Below are 7767 nucleotides of genomic sequence, written 5' to 3' on the forward strand. Positions count from 1 at the left end.
GTTCACCGTGTGATGTGTTCATTTATGGTCACCATCATCATGATTGTAAATTAAATGACAATATCAAATGGATCGGCGACTTCTGATGGCGCCTAGCTTGGTCAACATTACAAGTGACAACTATGTATGGATATGTTTGAAAGGTAGGGTAATGCCCTTAAACACGAGCGATGCAAATATATGGCACATATAATCTCATTCCTGCATGATAAACATTGACTTACATACACGTTTGACTTCATTCCTAGATATATGTTTTCGAAGATATTCTAAAAGTGTATGTCAAGTCTTACCCTCGAAAATAATATAATGATTCAGTCATTTCGGGCGCCGCCTCCTTTGTTCAACTTTAGCGTGAAATGGTGAAATTGAATGTGTGTATGTATGAACGTATGCAAAGAGCACTCTAAAGCCTAAACGCATCTTGCAAATATGAGATATAGATATACCACAGACAGTAGAGAAACTATCTATGGATTTAGTTATTACTGTGTAATGGCTACTTTAAAGACAGACACATTTGCTGAATGGACCTCGAACTATGCTACAAAGTGTAAAGTCAGGTGTTTGTATGGAAAAAAATTAACATAACCTGTCCAATAACAAGCAGAAAATGTTACGGTTAAGGGCTACTTTTTCCATGGTTAAAAAAACCAACAAGGCCATAAAAAACGGAAGACTAATTCGACGTGCGACACTGTTATTCGGTGGGAAAATTGGCGCAAAATTCTGATTTTCTTTTGAAAAAATGAATGGTATTCGCCTGCAAATTATTACCATCATCCATAATCTAACATTTACAAGGGTTCATTATTTTGGATCAAAATCTCAAATTTCCTACCATAAAAATACAACTTTTGGTATGCATTTATGTCTTGGCATAGAGGCACTAACCGTAGACCATTACGATTAATATTCGTAAATACCCATGTCGTTCAGGTGTTCGTAAGATACCTGGTCGAGACATGCGGGAAGAAACAAGGAAAAACAGTGGATAAAAAAGTGGGATTGGAAGACAGTCAAAAAATAAGGAGAGTGAAGAACTGGGAGAAGAGATCGGTAGGAGACAAAGAACAACCTGAAACCTGGAATTGGAACCCGAAACTGACACAACAAAGCAACTGCCCAGCCAACTCCTGACAACAGGACCTCGCAAGACTCTACTCGTCCACACCACTTCCCTCTCACTAGTACCCCTCTAAGAAAAGTTAACATGTAAATTTCCTACTTTATCATTTCCATTGGCAAAATAAAATCAAAATAATTTTGTTTTATGCAACATGTGCAACTAGTCTCCAGTCTTCCCGTTACATTATTCTGTATGACTTCGGATACAATCAGTGGATTTTTTTACAAAAATTATATTTCGTCTCTCAATGGAACATAATTTTCCAAATGATTTTGATTTAAACTTGGATATGGGAAGAATGCTGTACTTAAAAAAGTACGTTATCAGAATTTTCCAAACTTGTCTGTGAATTTGTATACATATTGAAGACATTGTAGACTTAATCAGCGAGGAACTCCTACACAAATCACAATGAATTATGGGATATCTTTGTACTGTGCAATAGTAAACCTTTCGGTACGTAAACCACACTCCCTCAACAACATGAAATAGTTATGGCAGCTCGCCTTTCATTCCTTGTATCTACCAACAAAATATGGCTAGAAACACTTGCAGACCGCTTGAACTCCTATAATCCTCATTATAAGGAACAAAACAGCGTTATAGGCACGACATTGCATCAACATCTATACCAACCTGCGTGAAAGTAGCAGCTACAGCTAGGTAAGGCTCAGGTAATGCCTTGCTTACCCATGTAAACAATCGAAAAATGTAAGGGAAGCCAAACAGTATAAAGTAACTACCTGAGCAAAACTAGATGGGCTAGATAACCTCTTTGTGAAGACTAACAAATGTGAACATATACTCATTTTCGTTGCATTGCTGGGAATGAAGAAATCAATATCAACACCAAAATGTGAACCAAGATACGAGGAGCCGAATGGAATATAATTAATTTACACATTCACGCATATTTTAGAGATATAACAGATGCAAAATGTAAACACAAACAAATTTTATCGTACACGATATACATGATATAAATACACAGAGACATCCAACACCCATACGAATGCATACATGCATGCATGCTTACATACATACATACATACGTACATACATACATACATACATACATACATACATACATACATACATACATACATACATACTTACATACTTACATACATACATACATACATACATACATACATACATACATACATACATACATACATACATACATACATACATACATACATACATACATACATACATACATACATACATACATACATACATACATACATACATACATACATACATACATACATACTACGTACGCACGTACAGATGGACGGACAGATGATATAAATACACACACATGTGCACACATACATCCAACTTCAACGTATGGACGGATGGACTGACAGACAGAGAGACAGACAAACATACAGACAGACAAAAATAAAAAGACACAGACAGACAGACAGACAGACAGACAGACAGACAGACAGACAAACAAACATATGTATGTAACACGCATAGTGATTGGTATGCTTAGGTAGAAGATGACATGCAGCGTCTGAGTGGCATGTCAATAACAGTCGACTAATGCCCAGGTCCCCAAGGGGTATAATCAATATTTAAGCTGTCAGGATATAATTTTCTGCATAATTTGATAGTGTAATCGTATGTGTGTTCCATGTAATTTTATTTTCGTGCAATTCGAGTAGTACGACAACGAAATAGTCGTTCATTGTTTAAGAAAGGGCATATTCAATGTTAATCATTGTTTGAATAAGGAAACATGGCTACGGCTTCGTCAATTTCTCTTCGATTGCAAGACATCTTGCTCAGTGTCCTAGTCAGTAATTTTCTTTACTCTTGCACAGAAATTTCACTCTTGCTTGCTTGCTTATTCCATTCAGGGAAAATGTGTATTTCTGTACATCTTTTGTAACCTCTTACACTCTGTTTGAAAAGGTAATTTCAATAGTAATTTCCATGCTTGTTAAGTAAGTTATCTAATTCCTAAAAGTATAACCTAGCTCATAAAAGAAGATGACCGCTTTTCACATACTTTCATTTTATTCACAATCAAAGGGGTTACTTTAGATTGCATATACGTGTTACCATGTGTTACATGTTTATAAATTGAATATATCAATGCTTTTTGTACATAGTTCATAATAGCTATTGTGACCATTAAATGGAAACATGCACCGATCTGGCAAGCGGCGGTCTGACAGAAAAATCAACAGGCTGTGGCAAAAGCCTTGCATTGTTAATTAAATCACATCGGACGTTTGTATCAGCACGTTCGCAAATCATAATATTTGCTAAGAGGACTTCTTTTAAGAACGTTCCATGTAAGCCGCTATGTCCGTCCTGAATGCTGTAACCAGACAGCATCATGTTACTTGCTTCTAATGTTACCCAGTTTTTTTTTTCATTTCAATTTAAGGTAGAACGCGTCTCGGGGACAGATATTCGGACTCTCAAACTTTTACAATTCTTTTCTGATCTACCATTTGTGGGGGCTCATTTTAAAGCTATGGATGTAAGAAACCTTTTCACCGGTTTAGTTTTTCGAAATTCGAAAATATTACCTTTCTCTATAGAGTTAACATATGGATGGCGGCCATTTGGAATTTTAAATATCGGTAAATTTTGGGTTATTTGTGTCTCAAGTACCAAATTTGCATGGTAACCCCCGATTTTTATTCTTGATTTTGAAAGAGAATGCTTGAAAGATTCCTTAAGGAAAGTTTGAGCAAACTACCTTACCGAGGTGCATACTGCCTTAATGTCAAATGTATCAAAAATACAGTAGTATGCACATCGAAAGTTAAAGACAAAGCCATTTGCTGAAATTTGTCTGAAGGAAACTTTTAAAGATTCTGTTTTTCAACATCGAGAATAAAACTAAATTAACCGTACTAGTTGTGGTACCACAGCGACAGATTACCCTGACTTTGCTGATATTTAACATTCAAAATGGCGGCCATCCCTATGTTAACTCTATGCGAAGAAAAATACATTTTCGAATTTAACCAAAATGAGATGGCGGAAATTTCGTTTATTCCGAGAGCACAGGCCATAGATCAGAAAAGTATTGTAAGAAATTGAGGGTCCGAATAGCAGTGCCCGAGGCGCATTCTACCTTGGTCGTGACGTGTCCGACCCAGTTTCCGAAAAGACTAACCATCCAGATACATTCACTTGCAACCTTCACCTAACATTCACTAGTTCGTTTGTCCAATTGCTGTTGTCATGGTAACCCCGCCATCTGTCGCGCATGAAATAAAACGTCAATAAGCATGGCTTATCAGCAATCGACATTTTTTTGTACAATGGCATTATATTTCAATAATACCCGCAGCTTTTCTTTCCAATTTAACCATTGAAGTTTCCTATTTTGCTGTGAAAACTAAACTGCTCTGTAGTCAGCTGTCCAATATAGTTGATTGATTGCAAATAATGTCGTGTACGGGCTACGTTCAATTGTGCAATTATCCGTAAACGTATACAAAGGGAAAGGACATTGAAGAGATATCGTAACATTGATTTCGTGTTATGGCTTACACTGATTCTCGGTCGCAACATGTTAATTTTTTGTGGGGCGGTAAGCCACCCTACCAGGCACCTATTATTTTGGAAATTATTTCATAGTGGAATAGAATCGAAATGATAAGAACAGAATTTTCCCGTCCATTTTTTTAAATTTGGGAATACTTCAACAAAACGCAGCCTTGTTCTTGATTCCGACAGCAATTGTTGAAAACATTCAAACAAGTCTGACGGAAAAATAACACAGTCATGTCATACATTCTGGCCAACAGTCGCCATGATTTGTGAGTACTCTTAAAATGAAGAAGTCTTATCCGGATTCTTCACCAAAGCAAAGAAACAAGACTGGTTTTATCAACGTTTCGATTGAGTATACGTACAACTTTCTTTGAGAAATGTAAGTTTTAGTACAGGCGGTAGGTCTGTTGCCCAAAGCGATGTCAATGGCGCTGATGCTCATCTGCATTCAAACTTTAAGAGATCTCTTTATCAGTAAACGAAGAGCTCCACTAAAGCTTAATGTTGTCCTTTCTGATACCTCGCCATTTTGGTACGCTTTTGTATTACCCCTATTTGTAACAATCAACCCTATTTGTAACAAAACCTAATTTCAAAAAAAACTTTGCCGTATTTGTTGAAATGTTAATGAAGTATGCATATTTGTATGTTTGGGGCAATTTTCTTTTTTTTTTCCTTGTCGAAACCATTTTTTCTGAAACTGCTTTTGTTACAAATTGGGTTGATTGTTACAAATAGGGATGACATGTCAACCCTATTTGTAACAATCAACCCTATTTGTAACAAAACCTAATAAACGCTTTAAGGTCTACGCGCCTCGAAATTTAAAGACCTAAACTTTTACTAAAATTTTTCTCAATGATACTTTCAATTATTCCTTTTTTGAAAATCAAGAATAATAATGCAAGGGTTGTGGGGAGCAACATGCAAATTTTGTACTATGGAAGCAATTACCGCAACTTTTCCAAAATTCAAAATTTGAGATTGTCGCCATCTCTGTGTTAAGTCTATGGATAAAAATTGAATTATGATTTTCATAAAAAAATAAGCATGTAAAAAGTTAAGTTACTCCATCAGCTTCAAAATAGGCCCTCACAATTGGTAGACCCAAAAAGTGTTGTAAAAGTTTGAGAGTCTGATTATTTGTCCCCAAGCTACCAGCGTGTGTTTCTACCGTCACGTGCTTTAATTTTATATACTTCAGTTAATAGGTCCTCGCTCAATGTAAATGCTTTTGTACCTAGAGATATGTTGCTTATATTGACGGTTTATTGCCGTTAATTATCGAACAGAAGACACGAATACAGTATGGATTCTGAAGCTAATCCTTTGATACTTTACAAAAAACAAAAAATGTTAGGAATTTTACCGTGGATAATGCCCTGTGCACAATAACACCACACAGATTCAAACTTACTCCACGGTGAAAATTATTTGAAACGGACTCAAACGATCCGGAGCGACATCGGTGTAGCCAAGTGACAAGTCGTGACTAGCTGGCAAAATGACGGGGTTTAATCACATCAAACATGCAATAAAATCACTTTGTAATCTACTTTAAAGACAATATTTAACCCTTTAAGCCCTATTTTCCTCTTAAGAGGTCCAATTTTGCCCCGGTAAGAATGGGATCGGGCAAACCATGCTGGCGAACAATGGGATCGGGTCATGTAATATACAACCTTTGTGAAATCCTATTTTTTGAAAATTCGCAGATGGTGTAGCTACATCATAACGTTGATTTGTTTGACACGCTTTCAATAGCAACATACGAGACTGATTATGTGCGTGTGCTGAAACGCAAAATATTTCGAATATGGGCTTCGTCCTTTGGAACGTTATCGACAACATGAGGTACGTGTGAAGGCATTTCATATTTAGTGGCATGTTTTTTACTAGGTTCAGATTATTACAAGACCTGACTCTTTGCAGGAAAATATGAAGAAATAATTCTGAAAGCGATAATTTAAGCCTTTTGTGTCGTTTCAAATACGAGATCGTTATTTTACCGTAAATACAATAAATACAGCTTTAAAACATCACGATGCGTAGAAAACGTGCGCAGATGGACATTCTTCTGTAGTCACTCACTGTCCACCAATCCATCTATGACGTCTGTCTTTTGGCTATCAACTTAGCACTGAGCCGGTTGTTACTGTCGATTTTTCCCATCCAGGGAACACATGTAGTTTGCGCGATGGCAAGACGGAACATTGGCGTGTCCCTGATTCCGTACTTGGCTTGGGCGCTCACATGTTTCCTGGGAACGTCAGCAGCCAAGTCGCTGCCGAACATAGTATTCATCGTGCTGGATGATGTCGGATGGAATGACATAGGGTACCATAATGACGTAATCAAAACACCGAATATTGATGGTCTAGCAAAGGACGGTGTCATACTCGATAATTACTATGTTGGAGCAGTCTGTGTGCCATCACGGAACATGCTAATGAGCGGAAGATACGCCGTAAGTAAAGTATCATTTTTATCAGTTTCAAAACTCTTGCGTTTAACTTTATTTAAGATCATTTGAGCTTATGTTAGTACTTTGATTTTCTGTAATAGTTTGTAGAATGTAAGCTTATCTGTAATCTCATTGAAATGATTGTTTAATCAAATTTCGAGTACCAAATGACACTTTATTGTCATGAGTGAATAGAGATGTAGTGCCACGTGAGTGGTCATTGATGATACATACATGTATCAGTTTATCACTGTTATACTCTTCTACCAACCATCCTGCAAAAGTAATTATACTGTTCATTTTTACATTGTGTCCAGGCTAAAGTGAACGTTTTTTTGTGCTACCATTTCTACAGGGAGTCAAGTCCCTGAAGTTTAAAATTAACAAATCACATAGCCTGTATATAGATAGGCTAGATTGCGACAATGGTGCGAAAAGGGTTATTGATGTATATTCTGGTGTTCACTGTCAGAAATAACAACGGTGAAATGTTTCTAACTTATCATCATTTTTATATTATATATCTATTAAAAAGTCTAAAAAATGTAAGATAGTAATAGCATCAAGAACACCGCCCACAACGTCGACAACATCAGTGGCAACGATGACATGCAACAAAAACCACGACAGCTACAGGTGATTA

Source organism: Ptychodera flava, chromosome 5, assembly GCF_041260155.1.
Source record: "Ptychodera flava strain L36383 chromosome 5, AS_Pfla_20210202, whole genome shotgun sequence".
In the NCBI taxonomy this organism is placed as follows: Eukaryota; Metazoa; Hemichordata; class Enteropneusta; family Ptychoderidae; genus Ptychodera; species Ptychodera flava.